At 44.5% G+C, this 27683-nt stretch overlaps 1 protein-coding gene across 3 annotated transcripts in view; it reads right to left on the reverse strand.

The window, feature by feature from the left end:
* The window catches only part of STAT3 (signal transducer and activator of transcription 3), a 102688-nt gene that overhangs the window by 56340 nt on the left and 18665 nt on the right, over positions 1–27683 (reverse strand). The window lies entirely within an intron of this gene.

Raw genomic sequence — 27683 nt, forward strand, 5'->3', positions numbered from 1 at the left:
CAGATGAGAACTCGATCTCCACGGTACGGGATGTGGCCTTTACATAGCGACAAAGTGCAGAGGACAACAGTCTGCGAGCCGAGCGAGTACAGAACAGAAAGCGGAGGGAACCGTGTTCCTGGTTCAGGATTTAACCAAGTTCAAAGGCTTCCAGTAAGAGAGAAGGAGGAGTCTACCCGTAATCCCTGTACACAGGATGACAATGCTGCTCAGCTGGAAAATACAGTCCTGACACCTATATAATCCTTCATCTGCACTACAGCAATAAACCAGCCAGACAGACAAACATATAGGACAACAGCAAAGCAACCAGTGCACATGTGAAATACTTAGGAGATCGGCAAAACAACCAGTGCACGTGGAAAATTACCCGGGGTTTAAAGCATTTTTTCGTTATTAAAGAAGTACCCCCCCAGCGGTGGGCGGGATTACATTAGCAGCTAGGCGGGATTAATTTACACAGCGTCAGTAACTCCTGTTCACTTCTATGGGAGGTAAAGAAACAGTGTAATACAGCTGGGCCACCTCCGCATGCTGCATCTCTAGGTCACATTTAAAAAGGTATATTTTGAAATAGAGAGAAAAAAAATAAAAATAAAAAAAGTGTATATATATATATATATATATATATATATATATATATATATAGATAGATGCAAATCATAAAATGTTGCAGTATCTTGTAATACCTTTTTTATTGGACTAACAGCATTTTGTAGAGACGAGCTTTCGGGATTCCTCCCTTTATCAAGCCCACAGCTTTTGACTTGATAAAGGGAGGAATCCCGAAAGCTTGTCTCTACAAAATGCTGTTAGTCCAATAAAAAAGGTATAACAAGATACTGCAACATTTTATGATTTGCATCTGCATCACTGGACTAATACGGCTACTCAAATTTACAAAAAAAAAATAAAAAAATTATTATATATATATATATATATATATATATATATATATATATATATATATATATATATATTTTCTCATCCCATTATATTCTCCATTTAAAAAAAAATGTATATATAATTTTTTTTAGTTTAAATAGGCACTCAAAATCCTAAACTTTTTATATGTTGCACATCTTAGCAAGTCATTAACCTTTCTAGGACACACAACGTACATATATGTTGCCTAACACAGTGTTCTGGCCAAGTCAGCTGCAGTATTTTAGCAGCCAGGACTTTATGGATAAAAGGCGGACATCAGCAATTAACTGTGTAGCCCAGTGATTTCCAAATAATGCGCCTCCAGCTGTTGCTAAACTACAACTTCCAGCATGCCCGGACAGCCGAAGGCTGTCCGGGCATGCTGGGAGTTGTACTTTTACCACGGTTATCCATATAGTCCTGGCTGCTAAAAATACAGCAGCTGGCTTGGCCCAATCACAGTATTGGGCGACATGTACGTTGTGTGGAAAACACTGCTCTAGACATTAACCTTCTAACCAATACTGATCACGGCATCTTAAAAAGGGTTACTCTAGTGCAAAATAATTTTTTTAATTAATCAACTAGTGCCAAAAAGTTATACAGATTTATAAAATTACTTCTATTTTAATATCTTAATCATACCAATATCAGCTGCTGAATGCTTCAGAGGAAGTTGTGTAGTTCTTTCCAGTCTGACGACAGTGCTCTCTGCTGCCACCTCTGTCCATGTCAGGAACTGTCCAGACCAGGAGAGGTGTGCTATGGGGATTTGCTTCTGCTTTGTGCTATGGGGATTTGCTTCTGTCCTGACATGGACAGAGGTGTCAGCAGAGAGCACTGTGGTCAGACAGAAAAGAACTACACAACTTCCCGTGGAGCATACAGCAGTTAAGTACTGGAAGGATTAAGATTTTTAAATAGAAGTAATTTACAAAAAAAAAAAAATTAGTTTTCCACCGGAGTACCCCTTTAAGCCTTAGGTGGGACTTTGGGAAACTCATCAGACCACCCAGAAAATTCTTGTGGGGGTCCGATTAGTCACGAGCTCTTTTTACCTGGTATGGTCTGGCTTTTTAAAAATCTTTTCATCCCTACATTTTTCAGAAGTGATTACGTTTCTCCCCTCTATATACATAAAAAAATTGAATCACACCTTTTCCCCCCCATTTTACATACCGTATATACACTCGAGTATAAGCCGACCCGAATATAAGCCGAGGCCCCTAATTTCACCCCAAAATCCCAGGAAAAGTTATTGACTCGAGTATAAGCCTAGGGTGGGAAATACATCATCCCCCCTGTCATCATCCAGACCCACGTCATTAACACCCTCATCAACACCCTCATCATCACCCTGTCATCATCCCCTTCTCATCATCCCCTTGTCATCATCACCACGTCATCAGTCCCCCCCCCCCTTCATCATCACCGCTTGTCAATGTCTGATACAGTGGTCTTCAACCTGCGGACCTCCAGATGTTTCAAAACTACAACTCCCAGCAAGTCCGGGATTGCTGGGAGTTGTAGTTTTGAAACCTCTGGAGGTCCGCAGGTTGAAGACCACTGCGGCCTTCGACATCATCCAACTCCCCCCCCCCCCCCCCCCCCTCTCACCCCCTTTAGTTCTGTACTCACCTCTGCTCGGCTGGACGTTCGGGTGCGCTGGTCCGGTGCTGCAGGACTGTCCGGTGGGGAGGTCGTCCGGTGGGATAGTGGTTCCGGGCTGCCATCTTCACCTGGGGGCCCTCTTCTCCGCGCCCGGAATAGAGGCGTTGCCTTGACGACGACGCAGAGGTACGTTTGTAATGAACGTCCCTCTGCGTCGTCGTCAAGGCAACGTGACTATTCCGGGGCCGGGCCCGAAGCGCGGAGAAGAGGCCCCCCAGTGAAGATGGCAGCCCGGAACCACTGTCCCACCAGACGACCTTCCCACCGGACAGTCCTTCAGCACCGGACCAGCGCACCCCAACGTCCCGCAGAGCGGAGGTGAGTACAGAACTCAAGGGGGCTGGATGATGTTGAAGGCCGCAGTGGTCTTCAAACTATGGACCTCCAGAGGTTTCAAAACTACAACTCCTAGCAAGCCCGGACAGCCGATGGCTGCCCGGGCTTGCTGGGAGTTGTAGTTTTGAAACATCGGGAGGTCCGCAGGTTGAAGACCACTGAGGGCGGAGAGTTCACGCGAGTATAAGCCGTGGGGGGTGTTTTCAGCACGAAAAATCGTGCAGAGAAACCCGGCTTATACTCGAGTATATACGGTACTTGGTATCAGGGTGCATAAATGTCCGAACTATTAAAATATAATGTTAATGATCCCGTATGGTGAACGGCGTAAACCTAAAAAAAAAAATACCTGATTTGCCAACTGATGATTTTTGGTCACATTAAATCACAGAAAAAAATAAATCATAAGTGATCAAAAAGTCACATATAAGCAAAAGTGGTACAAATAAAAACTACAGATCAATTCACAAAAAATGACCCCGATACAGCCCCATATACAGGGAAAATTAAAATAAAATTGTTATGGGGGCCGAATAGGGCAATCTTACACATATAGTCATGGCCATAAATGTTGGCACCACCCTGAAATTTTTCTACAAAATGTATTTCTCACAGAAAAGGATTGCAGATACACATGTTTATTCCCTTTGTGTGTATTGGAACTAAACTTAAAAAAAAAAAGGGAGGAAAAAAAGCAAATTGGACTTAATGTCACCAAACTCCAAAAATGGGCTGGACAAAATTATTGGCACCCTTTCTAAATTGTGGAAAAATAAGATTGTTTCAAGCGTGTGATTCTCCCTTAAACTCACCTGGGGCAAGTAACAGGTGTAGGCAACATAAAAAAATAAAAATAAAAAAGGAGAGAAGTTCACTTAGTCTTTGCATGGTGTGTCTGTTAGGGATCGACAGATTGATTTTTTAAGGCCGATACCCATAATCTGTGAACTTTGAGGCCGATAGCTGATAACTTATACCGATATTCCGGTATAAGTTATCGGCCATTTCTCTAGCGCCCCCCCCCCCCCCCGGAGAAGCCGCTGCAGATCTGATTTAAAGCGGGCGCTTTAAATCAATGAACTGCAGCGGTTTTTGCGGTGCCAGAGACCGCCGCCGCCACCCACTTCTCTCCCCATGCCTGTCCTGAGTCCAACCACCGCCGCTGCCCCATTGCCTCTCCCATCCTCGGTTTTATAATTACTTGTTCCCGGGGTCCGCGCTATTTCTGGCTCTGGCAGCATCGTGAGATGTCACTGTGCGCACTGACTGTGACGTCGCATTGAGGACGTCAATCGTCAATGCGCACCGCACAGCAAGACGCCACAGGAGCCAGAAGTAGCGCGGACCCCGGAAACAGGTAATTACAAAACCGGGGATGGGGGAGTCAATGGGGCAGCGGTGGCAGCAGTCATCTCTGGCCGGGGGTGGGGCATTATCGAAAAGGTAATTGCCGATACCGATAATGTCCAAAATCGTGAATATCGGGCAAACCGATAATCGGGCGATCCCTAGTGTCTGTGTGTGCCACACTAAGCATGGACAACAGAAAGAGAAGAGAACTGTGAGGACTTGAGAACCAAAATTGTGGAAAAATATAAACACTCTCAAGGTTACAAGTCCATCTCCAGAGATCTAGATTTGCCTCTGTCCACAGTGCGCAACATTATCAAGAAGTTTGCAACCCATGGCACTGTAGCTAATCTCCCTGGGCGTGGACGGAAGAGAAAAATTTATGAAAGGTGTCAACCTAGGATAGTCCGGATGGTGGATAAGCAGCCCCAAACAAGTTCCAAAGGTTTTCAAGCTGTCCTGCAGGCTCAGGGAGCATCAGTGTCAGCGCGAACTATCCATCAACATTTAAATGCAATGTAACGCTATGGCAGGAGACCCGGGAGGACCCCACTATGGAGGAGACCCAGGAGGACCCCACTATGGAGGAGACCCCGGAGGACCCCACTATGGAGGAGACCCAGGAGGACCCCACTATGGAGGAGACCCAGGAGGACCCCACTGCTGACACAGACATAAAAAAGCAAGACTACATTTTGCCAAAATGAACTTGAGTAACCAAAATCCTTCTGGGAAAACGTCTTGTTGACAGAGGAGACCAAGATAGAGCTTTTTGGTAAAGCACATCATTCTACTGTTTACCGAAAACGGAATGAGGCCTACAAAGAAAAGAACACCGGACCTTCAGTGAAATATGGTGGAGGTCAATGATGTTTTGGGGTTGTTTGGCTGCCTCTGGCACTGGGGGCCTTGAATGTGTACAAGACATCATGAAATCTGAGGATTACCGACAGATTTTGGGTCGCACTGTACAGCCCAGTGTCAGAAAGCTGGGTTTGCGTCCGAGATCTTGGGTCTTTCAGCAGGACAATGACCCCAAACATACGTCAAAAAGCCCCAGAAATGGATGACAACAAAGCGCTGGAGAGTTCTGAAGTGTCAGCAATGAGTCCAGATCTAAATCCCATTGAACACCTGTGGAGAGATCTTAAAATTGCTGTTGGGAAAAGGCGCCGTCCAATAAGAGACCTGGAGCAGTTTGTAAAGGAAGAGTGGTCCAACATTCCGGCTGAGAGGTTTAAGAAGCTTATTAATGGTTATAGGAAGCCACTGAATCAGTCATTTTTCCAAAGGGTGTGCAACCAAATATTAAGTTAAGGGCACCAATAATTTTGTCCAGCCCATTTTTGGAGTTTGGTGACATTATGTCCAATTTGCTTTTTTTCCTCCTTTTTTGGTTTAGTTCCAATACACACAAAGGGAATAAACATGTGTATAGCAAAAAATTTGTTACTGCAATCCTTTCCTGGGAGAAATACTTCATTTTCTTGAAAAATGTCAGGGGTGCCAACATTTAAGGCCATGACTGTGCTTAATTTGTTAAAAAGTTTGACTCTTTAAAAGCAGTACAATAATACTGAGTGAGCATTTCCTGTGTGTTGAGATATGGGGACCAGAAAGCACTGATGAGCAGGAACAGAGCACGAATAGAAAAGCAGCAGCGAAAGATCAGATAGCTGAATACCACTCATTTTAATGCCATGAAGCCTTAAAAAACATATAACAGCATCTAACAACCTCTTTGAGGTCTACTGCTTCTTTAAAGGGGTACTCTGGATAGGGGATAAGATGTCTAAGCACCAAAGGATAGGGGATAAGATGCCTGATTGCGAGGGTCCCGTCGCTGAGGACCCCTGTGATCTTGCACGCAGCACCCCAGTTAAAATCAGTCCCCGGAGCATGTTCGCTCCGGGTCTGATTATCGGCGACCCCGGGGCCAGCGGCGTGTGACGTCATGCCTCCGTCCCTCAAAGCAAGCCTATGGGAGGGGGCGTGACAGCTGTTGGACCCCCGCGATCAGGCATCTTATCCCCTATCCTTTGGAAAGGGGATAAGATGTCTAAGCGCCGGAGTATTCCTAGCGTACTTGTCATATCACAGATGTTACTTACAAAGATCCTGCAGATGCTTTACCTGTCATTTTTATGTGGCCGACCCCTGTATTTGGCTAACAAATCTGTTCTGTTCAGCTGCTCACTCATTCTGACATCCACTGCTCAGGAAGGGGCGTGTCTGAGGCAAGCACTGAGCCCACCCTCACTCACCATGCATTTACTCCCCGAGTCTAATGTGCTCTGCTGGGTCTCTTCATCCAACCTGCTCTGTAACCCCCTCCTCTCTGTTTTCATGCTGCTGTCTGATGGGACAGGAGTGAGCACAGAGGAGTGCTATTCCCACCCTCACTTACTGGACTTTGTTCCCAGGCTGCTTTAACTGGGACAAAGATGACACTGCAGGTGGTCAGGATAATGTTCTGGATGGTAGTGGAAATCCTAATGATTTCTATAAAAAGGAGCTAACAAAGTATATTAGAAAGAATAAATGTTTTTTTTTATCTGACCGCGCTCATTCAATGTGTCATCAGGAAGTCCGTTCCATGTCCACTGACTTCCTGTGAACTACACGATGACATTAATTGTCCCAGATGGTACTTGGATGTCCATTACACTAGCTTGCCCCAAGATGGTCTTCAACATGCCAATCCTTGGTACCTGCAGCAGACCGGTCACTGGCACCATCTTATTCCTTCTCTGCACAAGCCATCATGCAAGTCAAGGAAGATCTCTCATGAGTTTGGCCAGCTTTAGATCATAAGAGGTAATGCCACGTAAACTCAAAAAGGGAAATTTATCATTCCCTGCGTCACCGCAGAGTAGTAAAATTGCATTTGCCATTTTGGAGTACAGATGCTGCAAACTCTGTTCACCAAAGATTGTTCTACAAATTTAAAAAGATAAAATAAAAATGCAGTTTTTGCAGCTTTCATGCATCAGCAAGATCTCAAGGAATAAAAAAATAAAGATTTAAAAAAATAAATCCTATTGTGGAATATGTTGCTTGCTCCAAGAGAAAAACAGAAAAAAAATTGGCACGTGGCGTTGTAGCAGCAGAGCTGCCCAAATATTCATAACTAGAATCCAAAACCAAACACTTAATAATTTGACTGGAAACGTAGGTCTGCACCACTCCCACAAGTCTTCCTTCCTTGGGAAGAGGTCATTTCCGAGATTATGTGATAGAAGATATAGTTCAGACTGTAAGTAAAGCAGTGGGCCCGGGGGGTACACAATGTGTTGTGCACTAGACAGGGCTGAGCCCGCACCACGGCAGGAACAGCTATTTCAAAGGGGTACTCTGGAGAAAATAAATAAAAATAAAGAAGATTCTCAAATCAACTGTTGACAAAAAGTTTTACAAATTTTCTAATTATTCTTTTTAACCCCATGAGGAAGCAGCGATTTTTAACTTTTGCGTTTTTTTCCTCGACGCCTTTTAAGAGCCATAAGTCTTTTTAATTCCCCCCCCAACAGACCCATACGAGGCTTATTTTAAAGATCTGTAGTATTTATCTATTATCTCTCTTTTTTTTTTTTTTTTTTTATCAGACTTTTCCACATGCAGTAATACCAAATGTGTGGTGGGGTGATTTTTTTTTATTTTTTTATTTATAAATTATTATTATTATTTTTTTTTTAACACACGTTTTATTTGAATAAATGGGGGTCATTTAATTTTTTTTTTATTAGGGTAGGGACTTATTCACATTTATGGTTTTATTTGTATTCACTAATTTTAGTACCCACAGAGAACTATTACATGTAATCTTACGATTGCCATCACCAAAAAAATGCTATGTCATAGCTCAGCATTGATCAGTTATCGTCGCTCTTTGGCAGGCTGGAGAAACAGAGTGAAGATCAGATGGCATAAAGGCAGGCAAGGCCCCCCCGGCTGTCATGCAGGCTGATCAGGACCCCGTGATTCCACCAGTTAGGTCTCGAATGGCCCCTAAAGGGGCAGTCAACAAATTGCTAACAAATTTAGATGCTGTGATCAACTTTGATTGCAGCATCTGAAGGGTTAAAGAAGTACTGCAGCCTGAGGGTCTATTCCACCTGAAATTAAAGCCCATACACTTCTATGGATTTCTGCACTCCTGTTGACACTTTTGTAATTTTGCCTCGCGGAATTCCGTCAACAGGAGTGTGGAATCCCAGAACTGCCCTGGCTCTGCGCGGCTGACGCTTGTGTCGTGGACCTCACTAAGAGGTGGACAAGCACGCCCCCTCTATTCAGCTCTATGGAAGAGGTGGGGATGCACGAACGCTGCATCTCCGCCTCTGCCATAGAGGTACATGGAGGGGGCATGTCAGCATGCCTCCTGCATAGGCAGAGCAGGGGCCCCGTACTGGAGATAAGTTGTCCTAGGCTGCAGTACTCCATTAAAGGGGCAGTCTGGAGAAATACAACTCCTCTCCTATCCAAAAGGATAGGTAATAAGTGTGATCACGGGTGGTCCGACCACTGGGACCCCCTGCACGTCGCCCTGCTTGCTACAGACAGCACCCGCTTCTTCAAATTCTATGCTTCTATCACAGAGCCGGGGCGCCAGACATGAGATTACGGGGGTCCGACCGCTGGAACACTTATGCCCCATCCTGTGGATAGGGGATAAGTTTTATTTTGGCAAACTACCCCTTTAAATGTTTGGCATTGGCAATTTGGAGATATAAAGCGGGCTTAGCTTGTGAGTATGCTTCATACACTGGGACTACAAACAGGGTGTACATGTACGCCCTGTGTCATCTAAGGGTTAAATATCAAGCCTTCCAGTACTTAGCTGCTGTATGCCTTTAATCAGCCCTCAGTCTCCCTGGAAGCACAATCACTCCAATACACAGCAGCCAATGGCAGAACCAGCTATGTGTAAACACTGCCCAAGGACACAATGTTCTCTGTCCCCTCTTTACCGGCAATGGCTTGACAAGTCACCTGCGTGTTCCAGGTCCAGAAAACATCCTGACATTTATTATCTAGTGCTGCCAATGGACTGACTTAATCAACAATACAAAGACAGAAGGAAAGGAAGACCTGCACATCGTACTAGGAACGTGGGACCAATGTGATGCTACATCAGTGTTTTCCCAACCAGGGTGCCTTCAGCAGCTGTTGCAAAACTACAACTCCCAGCATGCCCAGACTTTTCCTAACAAGCCTTTTCCTAACAAGTTCCTTTCTGTCTGACCACAGTGCTCTCTGCTGACACCTGTCTGTCTCAAGAACTGTCCAGAGCAGAAGAGGTTTGCTATGGGGATTTGCTCCTGCTTTGGACAGTTCCTGACATGGACAGAGGTGTCAGCAGAGAGCACTGTGGTCAGACTGGAAGGGTTAAGATTTTTTAAATGGATGTAATTTACAAATCTGTTTACCTTACTGGCACCAGTTGATTTAAAAAAAAAATAAAACAAATAAAAAATATGAAAAATAAAAAAGTTTTCCACTGGAATACCCATTTTAGACTTCGGTGTTTTATGCTTAAGGAGAATCTGACCTCTAGTTCAGCCGCACTAAACTCAGTACACTGGGGGTGAATAGCTGTAAAACGAGGGGTTACTCACTGAAATCCATTGGTTAGGTGCCGGGTTATGCTTGCAAGTATTTTATTCCTAATGTGCCCCAGCGCGCACTGGAGGCGGGAAGCAGGATTGCCAAGATCCCCGGTCGGCCCCACCCCTTCATTATTATGCTAATGAAGGCTGAGGGTGTGCGCACAGGGAGCTGAGCGCTAACCTGTTGCCCTTATTAGGAGCTCCTATTATGGAGGAGACAGAGGAGCTTGGCCAGCTGGCTCCCCGCCTACATTGCGCACTGGGGCACATACTTTAAGGGTAGGGTCACACGCAATGGATCCGCAGCACAATTCACAGTGCGGATCTGCCGACGACCAGACCCATTTTGTGCCGCCAGCTGTTGGACCCCCCCATATCCCCTCCCTGCTCACAGCCATGTGAGTGGAATTGGAAACTCTCAGGCCCCGTGTGGCTGCTCGTAGCGGCTGATTGCTGCTGCGAGCAGGCCAGACGGGGGAAGGTAGAAACAGCTGGAGGCACAAAATGGGTCGGGTCCGTGAAATACGCTGCGGATCCGTTACGTGTGATCCTACCCTAATACCGCCATATTTGTATAAAACCTGCACGGCTAGTAGTAACAGTATGATTGATGGCCGGGATGACCACTAATCTGGAGAATGGAGGCTACAAATAATGGATTACATGGGTCACTTTGCCATCTGCAGACATAATGGAAGCAGAAGAAATCTGATCTAAGAGCTTTCTGCGAGCCTTTTCCCCTAGAGATAAGATCTATACTGTGAAGGCATCTCTGACACACAGTCTGTCCGCATCTTTATCATTGTGGAAGGAGGTATTGTGTGTCCTGTCTATTGCTATTCAGCAAGTCATATATATTACAAAAGTATATAACACATATGATGCATCAGGCTGAGATGATAACATTTGCTGCAGAAGATTCGAGGCGCTTGAAATATATTTTATTGTATTCAGGTCAATAAGATTAGAATGATTTTTTTTTTATATTTTTAACTTTCCTCTACACTTTTTCCTACACGTGTAGGAGCAATTATTAGATTGCTTATATACCGTATTTTTTGTCCTATAGGACGCACCGGCGTATAAGACGCACCCAATTTTTATGGGCAAAATCTATAAAAAAAATAAAGATTTTGAACCCAATAGTGGTCTTCAACCTGCGGACCTCCAGATGTTGCAAAACTACAACTCCCAGCATGCCCGGACAGCCGTTGGCTGTCCGGGCATGCTGGGAGTTGTAGTTTTGCAACATCTGGAGGTCCGCAGATTGAAGACCACTGCAGGAGGAGGTAATACTGACGTGTCCCCGCCGCTCCGGACCCGTCACCGCTGCCCTGGATGTCGCTCCATCGCTGTCGCCATGTCCCCGTCGCTCCGGAACGTCTCTGCTGCCGGCCGGGTATCCTCGCTCTCCGTCGCCGCCATCACGTCGTTACGCACGCCGACGCGCGTACGCGACGACGTGATGACGAGGAAGGAGAGCGCTGGCCATACAGGGGATCCCTGAACGGAGAAGACACCGAGGAGGCAGGTAAGGTCCCTCCCGGTGTCCTGTAAGCACTAACCCGGCTATTCAGTCGGACTGTTCAGGACCGCCGCGGTGAAATCGCTGAACAGCCGGGTTAGTGTCACTTTCCCTTCAGACGCGGTGGTCAGCTTTGATCGCTGCGTCTGAAGGGTTAATACAGGGCATCACCGCGATCGGTGATGTCCTGTATTAGCCGCGGGTCCCGGCCGTTGATGGCAGCAGGGACCGCCGCGATAGGTGTGTGTATTCGCCGTATAAGACGCACCAACTTTTTCCCCCCAGTTTTGGGGAAGAAAAAGTGCGTCTTATACGGCGAAAAATACGGTAGGTCTTTGTTCTACTTTAACTATACTATGTTATTGATCCATTCGATCTGCACTCAATTGCTATGGCCTGTCATAGACCTCTGTCCGTGTCAGGACAAAATCCCCATATCAAACCTCTCCTGCTCTGGATAGTTCCTGAGATGGACAGAGGTGGCCATATATAAAAAATAAAAGCTGAACCTTTATCACACTAGGGTGCAAGTGTAATCCAAAAATGGAGTCAATTCCATATCCAAAGGCAACCATATATTGAAATGATCACACTTCACAACGTCACCTATAGTGCTCACTAGGCGCGATCGACAATCTTCAGCAAACGGAATACCTTCGCCCCTTCCCAGGCATCCTATTGCTGACGCCCCTTCCTCTCTCACGAAGGGGTAGACAGTTGAGCAGTCGCCGGACACTTCCGATGTTTCGGAGGACACGCCCCCTGTCTCAACTGCCATCAGCCATTGAGAAAGGGGGCTGTCCGGGCACGCTGGTAGTTAAAGTTTTGCAACAGCTGGAGGACCACAGTTTGAGACCACTGCACAAAGGAATGACATGAGAGTGGAGCCTTGATTTACCTTTCAGGGACAGTGTGGATCCTTTGGAGAAACCAGACAGGCTTTTGGCTGTCCGAGCATGATGGGAGTTGAAGTTTTGCAACATCTGGAGGGGCACAGTTTGAGATCACTGCAATACACTAATAGACATGCATCTCGGGATGAATACACTGTAGGGTATAATACTCTGATGGCCGGCGATGCACCAGACGTCTTTGACAAAGCAGTGTAGAGTGAAATCTCTCACATGGCCTTCAGATCCTGCAGCACATCGCATGAATAATGCAGGAGCAGCCCATCCGCATCAATACTACAAACCTCCGTAAGTGGTCTCTTGTAAGATTACGTGACATTCACAAGAGTCTAGTAGAAGATCTATCGAGAAGAATACTTCCTTAAATAATACTAAAGCAGCCCTATAGTTTTAGTTTAGTTTAAAGGGGTACTCCGTTGCTCAGCGTTTGGAACAAACTGTTCCGAACGCTGGAGCCGCCGCGAGCTTGTGACGTCATAGCCCCACCCCCTCCTGATGTCACACCCCCTCCATTAGACTTGCATTGAGGGGGCGGGGCTATGACGTCACAAGCTTCCGGCTCCAGCATTCGGAACAGTTTGTTCCGAATGCTGAGCAGCAGAGTATCCCTTTAAGAACGTTATGGCTCCAGATTGGTGGGCGGTGAATGAAGGGGGTCTGCAGCAATGTAAGTTAACTGTATATAAGCATGTATCCAACACCAACAAACAATCAAGAGATCAGACAAATTTCAGATTTAGATCCCCGGCATCAATTATTTTTATTTTTTTTTATCCCTGAAAACCCCAATATAGATTTAAAAAACACAAAAAACAGCAACTTTGAATATGGAATAAAATGACAAATAATATATCGCTGTTAAATATCATGCCTCTGCAGCGCCAAAGCTTCCATTATCCCTCATTTTTTTAAAGGAGTAGTCTCATGGATAAAAAATGTTAGATTGCAGGGGTGGGTGGGGGTCCGAGCGCTGGGGTCCCCCCCAATCTCCTGTGTGGAGCACCGGCTCTCGCCTGGAGCGGTGCGTCACTAAGCGGGGGCCTACATGCCCCCTCCATATAGCTCTATGGGAAAGCCAAAAATAGCCATATGGCTCTCCCATAGAGATATCTGGAGGGGGGTGGGGGGCTGTGACGCAGCACTCCATGGGAGAGCTGGGGCTCCATACAGGAGATCACAGGGGGCCAGTGCTCGGACCCCCCGCAATCTAAAACGTATCCACTATCCTGCGGATAGGGGATAAGTTTATATCCATGAGATATCTCCTTTAACATGCCGACTAGTGCTGGGCGGTATACTGGTTCATACCGAATACCAGTGTGTTTTTTCTATACGATATGACTTCATACCGCAATACCGTTTCCATATCAACCAACACCAATGTGTCATGGCGTAGAGAAACGTCCGGACGCACAGCGTCTCTGGGAAGTGTAGTCCGATCCGCACTGAACTGACTGTGGAGGAGCTGGGAGGGGACTACAACTCCTGGCGGGCACGTGACTTCCGAGCGGGGGTGGGAAACTCGAGCAGAACTGCAGAGACATGGAGGAGAGTTACCGGGCAGTCTGGATGAGACCCCGGGTACCATGGTGAGGACCCCCGACACTATACTGAGGACCCCCCACCCCCATCCAAATACTGTTAAATACCGTAAAACAGTGGTAATTTAGAAAAATATTAGTGCTGGAGAGCTTCTCTCTGCCAGCTAACAAAAATACTTTCAGCCCTTTACTCACATAAGTCTCTCCACAGACAGGCGTTCCGTGTCCTCAGCCAGAGAGAGAGATCTGACCTCCTGGCTTCTCTTTTATATCCACCCTCTCATTCACCTTAATCAATCACCTGGCAGGTGAGAGGCTCTGGAGTTACCTCACATAGGAAAGGAACCTGGGAGAAATATACCTGCCTTCCACAACCAAACCTGCATGAGTGTCTATATATATAGTGATCTGAATAGCAGAAAGCTCCACATATGAGAAGGGGCATTTTATAGTAAATAACTTTTTATTTCTATCCCGGTCTTACCAATATGATCACACAATGAGCAAATCAAATAGGACAGAAAAGCAAGACAAAAACTAGAGATCATAAAAAAGTACAAAACATATACAAAAACCATCGACGGGCAGTGACAAAATCCCCTACAGAATGTCACCTCTTTGTGGTGTACAAGTTATATATTCTGCAAGGTTGCAATAAAAACCCTGAAACTCCTACACAAAGTAGTGTAAATAGCTAAAGAATGTCATCTCCACGACAAAACTGCTAATATAGGCCACAAATGCCATAGGAATAGTCCGAATACAGCAATGTAACCACTCATTGTTACTACATATATGGCAAACATTGCTGATGTGCCGTCCCATAATGGTGCATTCACACCTACCATTTCTGCTGCTGCTTTTAAATGGGCACTGTTTGGCAAAACAAGAGTTTTTCTAATTTACTTAAAAAAAAAAAATAATAACCACATTTTATTAAAGAAAACTGCCTTTGAAAATCCCACCACTAGGGGTCCCCGTACCTCCTGGGACACTGATGAGTCCAACAGCAGCATGTGTGTGTGTGTCCAAGGGTCATGGACAAGAGATTGCTGGTTGACAAGGCTGCAGGAGGAACACAACCTGCAGCAACACAGAGTTTTAGCAATCACGTGCCTCCAGCTGTTGCAAAACTACAACTCAAAGCATGCCTGGACAGCCGTTGAATTGGGGATAAGATGTTTAGGGGCTGAGCCTCCTCCAAAAGAAAATAAGAAAAATCCCACTCACCTTTCCTCCGCCCCCACATCTCTTAATGGTGCAGAACCTTCTTCTTTGCTCTGTTCTCTAGAATGGTACGGGACCTTGTCCTGCACAAAGCGCAATGATATTTCAGGTCCTGCGCCATTCTGTATAACCGAGCAAATAATGAAACGGTCACAGCACTGGAGCAGACGGAAGGTAGGAAGGATTTGCTTTTCCTTTTGGCCTGCAGGTATGGGGATAGGTATTGCGGACATTTGCAGGAGTACAAATGTCCAGTATCCGTATAGATATTGGGACATCCCTATTTACTACTTTGCCTGCGGGACCCAGATCTGATGTATTTAAAATTATGCTCAGCATGATGCGTTTCAGGTCATGTGACCTTTCATCAGATGCATCTGATGAAAGGTAACATGACCTGAAACGCGTAATTTTTTAAAAGTAGCAATTTACAAATCTGTAACTTTCTGGCACCAGTTCACAAAAAAAATAAAATAAATAAAGTTCTCCACCGGAGTACCCCATTAACCTCTTAACGATGCCGGACGTAAACGTTCGTCCTAGTGAGCTGGTACTTAACGCACCAGGACATACATTTACATCCTATAGCAGTCAGGGACCCGTCGGTAATGGTGGACATCCGCGATTGCGCGGAAATCTGCCATTAACCCCTCAGATACAGTGATTTTAAAAAAATGGATGATCGGATCGTGCCGCGCATGGCAGCCGGAGGTCCCCTCACCTGCCTCCGCTGCCTTCCACGGGCCTTCTGTTCTGATTTGAGATTGAGCAGACCAGAGCAGAAGATGACGATAATACTGATCAGTGCTGTATCCTATGCTGTCACGCCCCCTCCAATAGACTTGCATTGAGAGGGCGGGCGTGATGTCATGAGGGGGCGGGGCTATGACATCACCAGCTGAGAAGTGGAGTACCCCTTTAAGGATAACAGTTCTTAGGCTGTAATACGGTGCCATGTGGAACAATGTATTTAGATTTCGGAGATCAGATTTCTATGGTGCAGCACCTGCTGTAATTCCAAATTTATATGGCACGTTTGTACCTATAGGTAAGAGTTACCTACTATTTTTGCCTGTACTTTTTTGTGACTAGAGTTTAGCAATCTTGTCTACAGGGAGTCTGATACAAATCTGACGTCTCATCATTGGTTCAGGCTGTTCTCGCTCTACTACAGATCTGCATCTTCAGATTGGCTTCTGAGTATTAAAGCCAGTTCACCCGAAAGAGAGCTAGTTTCCATGACAGCAAGGTGAAAAAAAAAAAAAAAAAATGTATAAAAAAATTATAATATTAACAAAAGTGCATGAAAAGTTGTCTTAAAGAACTCCAAATCATACTCACCATCACTAGTCCTACTGCGGCATTTGTTTTATTCCAGTCCAGCTGCATTTGTTTTAATACTGTAACTGGGTCATGTGATCACCAATCTGACCCACAGAAAAATCACAGTGAGACAAAGTGGTCAGTTCTGGGTCACCTATGGGATTGCTCCTGCTAGCTTCAAGGCCCCTCCCAGCATTATCTGTATATAGCTGCTGACCCAATGCACTTATGAGTGTAATTCGTTTACCTGGGCGAACTCCAGCACCAGCTGCCTAATTAGATGACCAGGTGCATTGATCTAACTCCACACCCAAAGGCAGAGGATTCATGGGAATTGTAGGCAGCATTAAGAACTCCGTGACAGAATTGCAACTAGCATGGTGCCAAACTCATGCCTGCAACATCAGCTAAAACAGGTAAGCACAAGGCAATCCAAGAACCTCTACAGTATTCTCTAGTGATAGCCTATGCTGCATTACATAAGCAATAGAACATTTCCCGGAGTGCTTCTTTAACCCCTTAAGGACCAGGCCATTTTACACCTTAGGACCCGGCCATTTTTTGCACATCTGACCACTGTCACTTTAAACATTAATAACTCTGGAATGCTTTTAGTTATCATTCTGCTTCAGAGATTGTTTTTTCGTGACATATTCTACTTTAACATAGCGGTAAAATTTTGTGGTAACTTGCATCCTTTCTTGGTGAAAAAAAAATTAAAATTTTGCATTTTTCTAACTTTGAAGCTCTCTGCTTGTAAGGAAAATGGATATTCAAAATATATTTTTTTGGGTTCACATATACAATATGTCTACTTTATGTTTGCATCATAAAATTTATTAGTTTTTACTTTTGAGGCCTAAATTAGGGACTTGCATAGGGGTGGACATAGGGGTATTCTACGCCAGTGATTCCCAAACAGGGTGCCTCCAGCTGTTGTAAAACTCCCAGCATGCCTGGACAGTCAGTGGCTATCTGGCAATACTGGGAGTAGTTGTTTTGCAACAGCTGGAGACTCCGTTTTGGAAACCGTGGCGTACCAGACGTTTTTCATTTTTATTGGGGAGGGGAGGGGGGCTGTGTAGGGGTATGTGTATATGTAGCGTTTTTTACTTTTTATTTTATTTTTTGTTAGTGTAGTGTAGTTAGGGTACAGTCACACGGGCGGGGGTTCACAGTAGTTTCTCGCTGGCAGTTTGAGCTGCAGCTCAAACTTGCAGCCGGATACTTACTGTAAACCTCCGCCCATGTGAGTGTACCCTGTACATTCACATTGGGGGGGGGGGGGGGGAGAAACATCCAGCTGTTGCAAAACTAAAACTCCCAGCATGTACGGTCTATCAGTGCATGCTGGGAGTTGTAGTTTTTCAGCTGGAGGCACACTGGTTGTGTAACACCGAGTTTGGTAACAAACTCAGTGTTTTGCAACCAGTGTGCCTTCAGCTGTTGCAAAAGCTACAACCCCCAGCATGTACGGACAGCGGAAGGGCATGCTGGGTCTTGTAGTTATGCAACAGCTGGAGACACACTGGTTTGCTACTTAACTCAGTGTGCCTTCAGCTGTTGCAAAACTACTCTCAGCAGTCACCGCGGAAAACTACTCAGTATTCTAGCGGAATCTCATCTCTCTTCAGAACAAAAGCATGGAGTTGTTACCTTTTCTCATTCCCCCGCTCCTTTGTCAAATGATCGCTAGCCCTATTACACAGGGCGATATGGGTCTGTCCGGCAAATGATTGCAACACGTAAAAGGGCCCTTACCCCCTCACTTGTACTGTCAGAGCTAGTCGGGAGCCTCCTATACATATGGATGGTCCGTCCAAATCCTCCTACCCTGCTTTTTCAGATAAAAGAAATAACTAAGGAACATGCATATAGCATTTGTGCTAAAATTCAACACATAGATTTACCAGATGGCACTATGACCCCATCACCACCGCCCCCGCCCCCCCCCCCCCCCGTCCCTCCTCCATGCTTTATACTGCTATTTATAATCCCAATCACTGCAGGACCCCCGTGATCAGACCTCTTAAGCCCTATCCTTCGGAGTGATAAGATGTCTAGGGGCAGAGTACCCCTTTAAAATGCTGTCCCAGAATTCCCTTGTTATGAAAACTCCATGTCTTGAAAGAAGCATAAAACCAATAAAGAACCAGCAACCACAATAAAAAATAAATAAATTAATATAGAGATGTCAGACGCAGATGATGTGGTGAATCCCCAGTGATGTCATCATACAAAACAGACTCCCCGACCTAAAGAGCAAACAGATAGGAGGCTCCGCTCTGTAAACAAATTGGCCTGTGCTGACTAATAGTTGGACACGAGTAGGTGCTGGTTGGCATAAATCGGTTTGTTACATCACAAGAAACCACATGAACGTTCTCTGTTCATAGATACAGAACAAAATTTTGTCTCCAGAAACCGTCAAACTTTAAAAGGTCATATGATATACAGAAAAACAACCTTAAAATTATACAAAAAAAATAAAAAAATAAAAAAAAAACAGTAAGTGGACCTGTAGGTGCATGCAGAGAAAATTAAATGTAGAAAATGGAACGTGATTGAAACCAATTGTATTGGCATTTTTTTTTTTTATAAAAAATAAAAATGGGTTCACTATAAGTGTGAACAAGGCTACATTCAGATAGATGTCATGTTGCCATATTTTAGTGACTGTTCCAAGTTCAACTGAACCCAACATAGATCACAACAATGTTTTATGATCACATTCATTTGTTTAAAGGGGTACTCTGCTGCTCAGCGTCAAACTGTTCTGAACGCTGGAGCCGGTAGCTTGTGAAGTCATAGCCCCGCCCCCTCATGAGGTTATACCCCGCCCCCTCAATGCAAGTCTATTGGAGGGGGAGTGACAGCTGTCACGCCCCCTCCCATAGACTTGCATTGCGGGGGCAAGGCATCACAAGCTCCCCTCACTGGCTCCAGTGTTCAGAACTGTTTGTTCCGAACGCTGAGCAGCGGAGTACCCCTTATTGCAGAAGGTCCAGGGGCTTTGGCCATAATACAGCTGTCTGAAAGTGGCCAACGCAGAGATAAACAATAACGGAAAGATTTTTGTGTGTTCGTGGTTAAAAGTAACGATGAAAAGGGGTACTCCAGTGGAAAACAAACCAACTGGCTCCAGAAAGTTACAGATTTATTTGCTCCTGCTCTGGACAGTTCCTGGCATGGACAGAGGTGTCAGTAGAGAGCACTGTGGTCAGACAGAATAACTACACAACCTCCTGTGGAGCATGCAGCAGCTGGTAAGTACTGGAAGGATTAATATTTTTACATAAAAGTAATTTCCAAATCTGTATAACTTTCTGGAAACAGTTGATTTGAAAATAAATCAATGTTTTCCACCGGAGTAACCCTTTAAATTCTGTGTGTGAACCTAGCCTTAAAAGGGTTGCTCCAGTTTTTTTAGTTTTTTTATTTGACTATACTACAGGGGCTGTAAAGTTATTGTAGTTCATCACATAGCGTCTGTACCTGTGTTTGATGGCTGGTCTCACAATTCTTATGTGAACTTTCACCCCATGTTCATTTTTAGCAGCATACAAAATGAAAGTGTTGTCTCCGGCTTTTCCAAGGTTGCAATGCGGCCCCAAGACATTACATCACTAGTCACATGTTGAAAGGGAGCATGTCTGTGCTTTAATGGGTGCAGCGACTGCTGGGTGGGAGATGATTCTCTACAGGGCTGCAGGGAATTGTTGTTTCAACCATAATACACATGGAATGGAGCTGAGCTGTGCTGCAATGGGTGGGGAGGATGATGTTGAGATAAGTCACTTCCCACCTAGAAACAAGGGATCCTGGGGAATGTAGTTGGAGGAAGGGAACACAGGAAATAGCCAGTTCACACAGATAAGACTCTGGACACGGCCATTTACAACTAACACAAGCACGAATCCTTGCTAATCAGGTCCATTACTGTCTGGCAGGTAAGTACTAAAGTCACCTTATGTTGGATAACTCCTTTTAAGTAAAAATACCAGACTGGGTCTCAGGACTGGGACCTGATGCAATCTAAACTTTTTATATGTCCGAACAGCCCTAAATGGGGCAAAAATACTATAAGGTATACCAAATTGTTACGCATATTTATACCCAGTGATCCCCCCTAACATGCATAGGCTGAATATTCACCCGGTGTTTGCAGAAGTTTTGTTCCACATTAGGCCGACAGCAGTGTTTGTGATCAGTCCACAGAGCTATGTTCTAGTTCAGCTATAAAAGTATCTCATTGTACAAGTCCCTTTCCAGGAACAGCCAGGACTAATAATGTCCCTCTCAGGTTTCTTTCCATCGTAAAAAAAAACTAAATTTAAAGAGGTATTCGGGGCCGGTACATAAAAGTTATTCTTAGTATATGGGGGGAAAAAATAAAAATAAATAGTAAAATTTTCCATGAGATGTTCTATATCCGGCCCTTATGGCCTCCAAATCTCTGCCTGCAATCAGTTCATTGGAGCCTTCAAAGATCTGTCCTGTTTCTATGACCCATGAAACCTTCACCCATGCAGCGCACTTCACTCCCCGACTCACAGGTATCTACGTCCAGCTTAACAGGACTATCCGGGGAAGAAGGATGTAGATTGCTGCGGACCATGGAGTGAAGCATGCCTCCGCACACTTTTCTCCACTTGTCCTAATGATCAGTGGGCGTATTGAGACCCCGACTGATCAGACTTTTGGGGGACATTTATCAAAAACTTTGCAGAGGAAAAGATAACAGGTTGCCCATAACAACCAGTCAGATAGCTTCTGTAAAGGGGTATGCCGGAGAAAAATGTTTTCCAAATCAACTGGTGCTGGAAAGTTCAGCAGATTTGTAAATTTATTCTATAAATCTTAATCCTTCCAGTACTTAGCTGCTGTATGCTCCACAGGAAGTTGTGTAGTTTTTTTCTAGTCTGACCACAGTGCTCACTGCTGCCACCTCTGTCTGTGTCAGGAACTATCCAGAGTAGGAGCAAATCCCAATAGTGCACCTCTACTGCTCAGGACAGTTCCTGGCACGGACAGAGGTGTCAGGAGAGAGCACCGTGGTCAGACAGGAAAGAACTACACAACCTACTGTGGAGCATACAGCACACAGTTAGTGTGGTTAATCATGTGTCACGCAAGCTTCCCCCCCCCCCCCCTCCAGAGCTCCGTGATGCTCCAGTCTTGGAAGCGCTGGGTTTCCGGGACTAGAGACGTGTCAATGGAAGGGGGCGTGACAGGACCCTGCGATCAGACATCTTATCCCCTATCCTATGAATAGGTGAAGAGAAGTCCATGGCTGGAATACCCCTTTATGCAGGCACACTGGGCATCTTCATAGGAAGAAAAACTTTTCTGGGGTACTCCTTTATTGCATTTCATAATTGCCTAACCTCAACATGGTGAGGATTTCTTCAAACCAAAAAGGGATTTCTATAACTTTTCCAAAATACAAAGGGGTTAATCCTCTATTCTAGCATGGCTTGTGGAGACACGCAAGGGTCAATCACTCAGTAATTACTAAAATACCAGAACTTCTAGTTCTAACAGAACATGAAGAAAAGCTTCCTATGTAAAAGGTGCACACCATAAAGACAGCAGGCGCCAAACAGACGCCATGATAAAAAGAGAGGTCAGTACCTGTCAGAGTAAGGCTGGGTTCACACCACGTTTTTGCAATACAGTTCCCGTATCAGGTTTTTGATTTAAAAAAAAAAAAAATTTTTTAAATAAAAAGGAAGAAACCGTATGGTTTGAAAAACGGAGACATCCGTATACATTATGGTGCATACAGTTTTGAATGGGTAGTCTATGGGCACGGTTTCATACGTTTTTTTTTTTTTTTTATGAAACTGTATGCCAAAACCATATATCAAAATCGTAGTGTCAACCCACCCTAAGGCCCTTTTCACAATACCATTTGAGCCTCCTTTAGCATCAGTTATGTTCCGTTATGACTAACATCAATTATTTTTGACAGTGCATGCACTAATTTTTGTCCCATCAAAAATAACGGTGGAATAACAGACGTTAAAATTTAAACATTAACCCCTTAAGGACCGGTTTTTTTTTCCGTTTTTTGCATTTTCGTTTTTTGCTCCTTGCCTTTAAAAAATCATAACTCTTTCAATTTTGCACCTAAAAATCCATATGACTGCTTATTTTTTGCGCCACCAATTCTACTTTGTAATGACATCAGTCATTTTGACCAAAAATCTACGGTGAAACGGGGAAAAAAAATCATTGTGCGACAAAATTGAAAAAAAAAAAGCAGTTTTGTAACTTTTGGGGGCTTCCGTTTCTACGTAGTAAATTTTTCGGTAAAAATGACACCTTATCTTTATTCTGTAGGTCCATACGATTAAAATCATCCCCTACTTATATAGGTTTGATTTTGTCGGACTTCTGGAAAAAATCATAACTACATGCAGGAAAATTAATACGTTTAAAATTGTCATCTTCTGATCCCTATAACTTTTTTATTTTTCCGTGTATGGGGCGGTATGAGGGCTCATTTTTTGCGCCATGATCTGAAGTTTTTAACGGTATCATTTTTGCATTGATAGGACTTAGGAATTTTTTTGCGTGCACGCCATTGACCGAGCGGTTTAATTAATGATATATTTTTATAATTCAGACATTTCCGCACGCGGTGATACCATATATGTTTATTTTTATTTACACTGTTTTTTTTTTTATTGGAAAAGGGGGGTGATTCAAACTTTTAATAGAGGAGGAGTTAAATGATCTTTATTCACTTTTTTTTTTCACTTTTTTTTGCAGTGTTATAGCTCCCATAGGGACCTATAGCACTGCACACACTGATCATTGTTATCCCATAGGGACCTATAACACTGCACACACTGATCTCTCCCATAGGGACCTATAGCACTGCACACACTGATCATTGTTATCCCATAGGGACCTATAACACTGCACACACTGATCTCTCCCATAGGGACCTATAGCACTGCACACACTGATCATTGTTATCCCATAGGGACCTATAACACTGCACACACTGATCATCATTGATCACTGGTTTCTCATAGGAAACCAGTGATCAACGATTCTGCCGCATGACTGCTCATGTCTGGATCTCAGGCACTGAGCAGTCATTCGGCGATCGGACAGCGAGGAGGCAGGTAGGGGCCCTCCCGCTGTCCTGTCAGCTGTTCGGGATGCCGCGATTAGCCGCGGCTATCCCGAACAGCCCGACTGAGCTAGCCGGCCACTTTCACTTTTAGCCGCGCGGCTCAGTTCTGAGCATGCGGCTAAAGGGTTAATAGCGCGCGGCGCCGCGATCGGCGCTGCACGCTATTAGAGGCGGGTCTCGGCTTCACTATGATGCCGGGCCCGCCGTGATATGTGTAACCCCGCGTTATATCAGCAGAGCAGGACCAAGGACGTATCGGTACGTCCTTGGTCCTTAAGGGGTTAAAGGGATACTCCGCTGCTCAGTGTTTGGAACAAACTGTTCCAAGAGCTGGAGCAGGCGGCGGGAGCTTGTGACGTCACACCCCGCCCCCTCAATGCAAGTCTAGGGGAGGCCCATAGACTTGCATTGAAGGGGCTTGGCATGATGTCATGAGGGGGGTGGGGCTATGATGTTACAAGCTCCCGCCGCTGGCTCCAGCGCTTGGAACAGTTTGTTCCAAACGCTGAGCAGCGGAGTATCCCTTTAAAGTCTATGACATCTGTTATTGTGTGTTATTTTTATATTCTGTTATGATCAGTTATTACTACTGGGCATGCTCAGTACATCACAACCAGGTAGTCACATGGAAAAAAATAAAACAACGAACGTAAAATAATAGACTACAACAGTGCCTGATGGGTGATAACGGATGACACATGTCAGTTATTTTGACAGAATGTCCTTCAAAATTGTTTATCAGTTATCATCCGTTGTAGTCAGGTATTTCATCCACTTTTTCATGACCCGCAGGCACATGACGGTGTGAAAGGGGCCTAACATACGGTGTCCAGAGCCGTCAGATTACTCAGTCCTGCCCCATTAGAAGATTATACTGTGCTACTAGTGTACTATGGAGAAGCTGCTCATAGAAACCTATGGAGTCACTGTGAATATTATTTAAAGTACCGGTAGAATTTTAGAATTTGGTTGCTATGGACGACCTCTCCAGCAGTATTACATAATCTTCCACATTGTATCTGATATTTTCTTGTTGATTCCAGTTTGCTTTAGTAGAACGTACATCATCCACCTGAAGTAAATACGCTATAAATTAATGTACAGAAAATTCACAGCGTATTACAGTGTCAGCTAATGCCGCGCTCAGGGACTGCCCTCGCAGAATCTGTTTATTTTGAAAAAACAGGAAAAAAAAACAAAAACAATTTACATATATATTTAGACAGACATACAGTAAAATCTGGATACCTCCCAATAGGGGACAGTTTTTAATTCCCTGGCAGAGTCACATAAGAATGTATTTGCACCCTCTGAATATTGGACACGCCCAACAGGTAGACAAAAACCCGCCCAACCGGGAGACAAAACAGCATACGGGGCAAAAATGGACCAACTGGAGTCAGCGTTTGACTCTGGTCGGCTCATTGAAATGAATGGGGATCCCGCTGGGATACGGGAGCGGACGGTTTTCGCTCCTCCCAACCGGATCCAGCACCCGTACACTACAAATGTAGTGTGAACCGGCCCTTATTTTTATATAAAAGGATTTGCTTTATATTAGTTATCTACTTATGTTTCTTTAATCCGCACATTTTCCTATTTTTTGGATGACATTTTGGTGGCTTCAGAACCAATTACCAGGTTTCCATAGAGTTATGGTCCTAACATACAATGGTTTCAACATACAATGGTCGTCCTGGAACCAATTCATATTGTAACTTGAGGGACCACGGTGTATATACAGACTCTGCAAGCAGGTGAACTACTTAATAAATAGATATGCAATATATATTGATATGAGAGAGATACAAGATGGACGGATAAAGTGATTTAGAGATAAATAAAAGACAACATACACAGATCTGCTCAAAACAGCATTAAAAGGTTATCCAGGAAATTATTATTATTTTTTTATATATGTCAACTGACTCCAGAAAGTTAAACAAATTTGTAAATAACTTGTATTAAAAAGTCTTAATTCTATCACTACTTATGAGCTGCTGAAGTGGAGTTCTTTTCTGTCTAAGTGCTCTCTGATGAGACCTGTCTCGGGAACTGTCCAGAGTAGAAGCAAATCCCCATAGCAAACCTCTTCTACTCTGCAGTTCCAGAGACAAGCAGAGATGTCAGCAGAGAGCACTGTTGCCAGACAGAAAACAACAACTCAACTTCAGCAGCTGATAATTATTGGAAGGATTGAGATTTTTTTTAATAGAACTTACAAATCTGTTTAACCTCTTAAGGACCCAGGATGTACTAGAACGTCCTGGCACCCTGGGCTTTAAGGACCCAGGACGTACTAGTTCGTCCTGGTGTTTCTCCGGTCTCTGCCGCGCCCCGGGCAGAGATCGGAAGCAGATGCCTGCTGAAATGCTTCAGCAGGCATCCAGGGCAAACGCCGAGGGGGGGCAATGTAGGCCGCAATTCGCAAGGGAAATCGCCCCTGCGATCTGCGGCGATACCGGGTACATTCACATGGGCAGGGGGCTTACAGTGAGTGAGTATCAGGCTGCAAGTTTGCGATGCAGCAAATATTGCGCGGCAGCTCAAACTCGCAGCGGGAAACTCGCTGTAATCCCCCGCCCGTGTGACTGCACCCTAAAAACACTACACTACAACAAAATAAAATAAGTAAAAAACACTACATATACACATACCCCTAACACAGCCCCCACCCCTCCCCAATAAAAATGAAAAACGTCTGGTACGCCATTGTTTCCAAAATGGAGCCTCCAGCTGTTGCAAAACAACAACTCCCAGTATTGCCGGACAGCCGTTGACTGTCCAGGCATGCTGGGAGTTTTGCAACAGCTGGAGGCATCCTGTTTGGGAATTGCTGGCGTAGAATACCCCTATGTCCACCCCTATGCAAATCCCTAATTCAGGCCTCAAATGCGCATGGCGCTCTCACTTTGGAGCCCTGTCGTATTTCAAGGCAACAGTTTAGGGCCACATATGGGGTATCGCCGTACTCGGGAGAAATTGCCTAACAAATTTTGGGGGGGCTTTTTCTCCTTTCACCCCTTATGAAAAGGGGAAGTTGGGGTTTACACCAGCATGTTAGTGTAAAAAAAAAAAATAATAATGTTTACACTAACATGCTGGTGTTGCCCTATACTTTTCATTTTGACAAGAGGTAAAAGGGATAAAAGACCCCCCGAAATTTGTATTGCAGTTTCTCCCGACTACGGAGATACCCCATATGTGGGCGTAAAGTGCTCTGGGGGCGCACAACAAGGCCCAGAAGGGAGAGTGCACCATGTACATTTGAGGTGATTTGCACAGGGGTGGCTGATTGTTACAGCGGTTTTGACAAACGCAAAAAAAAAAAAAAAAAAAAACACATGTGACCCCATTTTGGAAACTACACCCCTCACGGAATGTAATGAGGGGTGCAGTGAGAATTTACACCCCACTGGTGTCTGACAGATCTTTGGAACAGTGGGCTGTGCAAGGTCAACTTATGGGGTACCTCCAAACTCAGAAGAGATGGGGTTACAAATTTTGGGGGGTATTTTCTGCTATTAACCCTTGCAAAAATGTGAAATTTGGGGGGAAACATTTTAGTGAATAATTTTTTATTTTTATTTTTTTTTCTTCTTTTTTTTTTACATATGCAAAAGTCGTTAAACCCCTGTGGGGTATTAACGCTCACTTAATTCCTTGTTACGTTCCTCAAGGGGTCTAGTTTCCAAAATAGTATGTCATGTTTTTTTTTTTGCTGTTCTGGCACCATAGGGGCTTCCTAAATGCAACATGCCCCCCAAAAACCATTTCAGAAAAACGTACTCTCCAAAATCCCCTTGTCGCTCCTTCGCTTCCGAGCCCTCTACTGCGCCCGCCGAACACTTTACATAGACATATGAGGTATGTCCTTACTCGAGAGAAATTGGGCTACAAAAAGATGTATACATTTTCTCCTTTTACCCCTTGTAAAAATTCAAAAATTGGGTCTACAAGAAAATGCGAGTGTAAAAAAGGAAGATTGTGAATTTTCTCCTTCACTCTGCTGCTATTCCTGTGAAACACCTAAAGGGTTAAAATGCTGACTGAATGTAATTTTGAATACTTTTTTTTATAATGGGGTCATTTATGGGGAATTTCTATTATGAA

The sequence above is a fragment of the Hyla sarda genome, chromosome 12 (genome assembly GCF_029499605.1).
Source record: "Hyla sarda isolate aHylSar1 chromosome 12, aHylSar1.hap1, whole genome shotgun sequence".
NCBI classification, from domain to species: Eukaryota; Metazoa; Chordata; class Amphibia; order Anura; family Hylidae; genus Hyla; species Hyla sarda.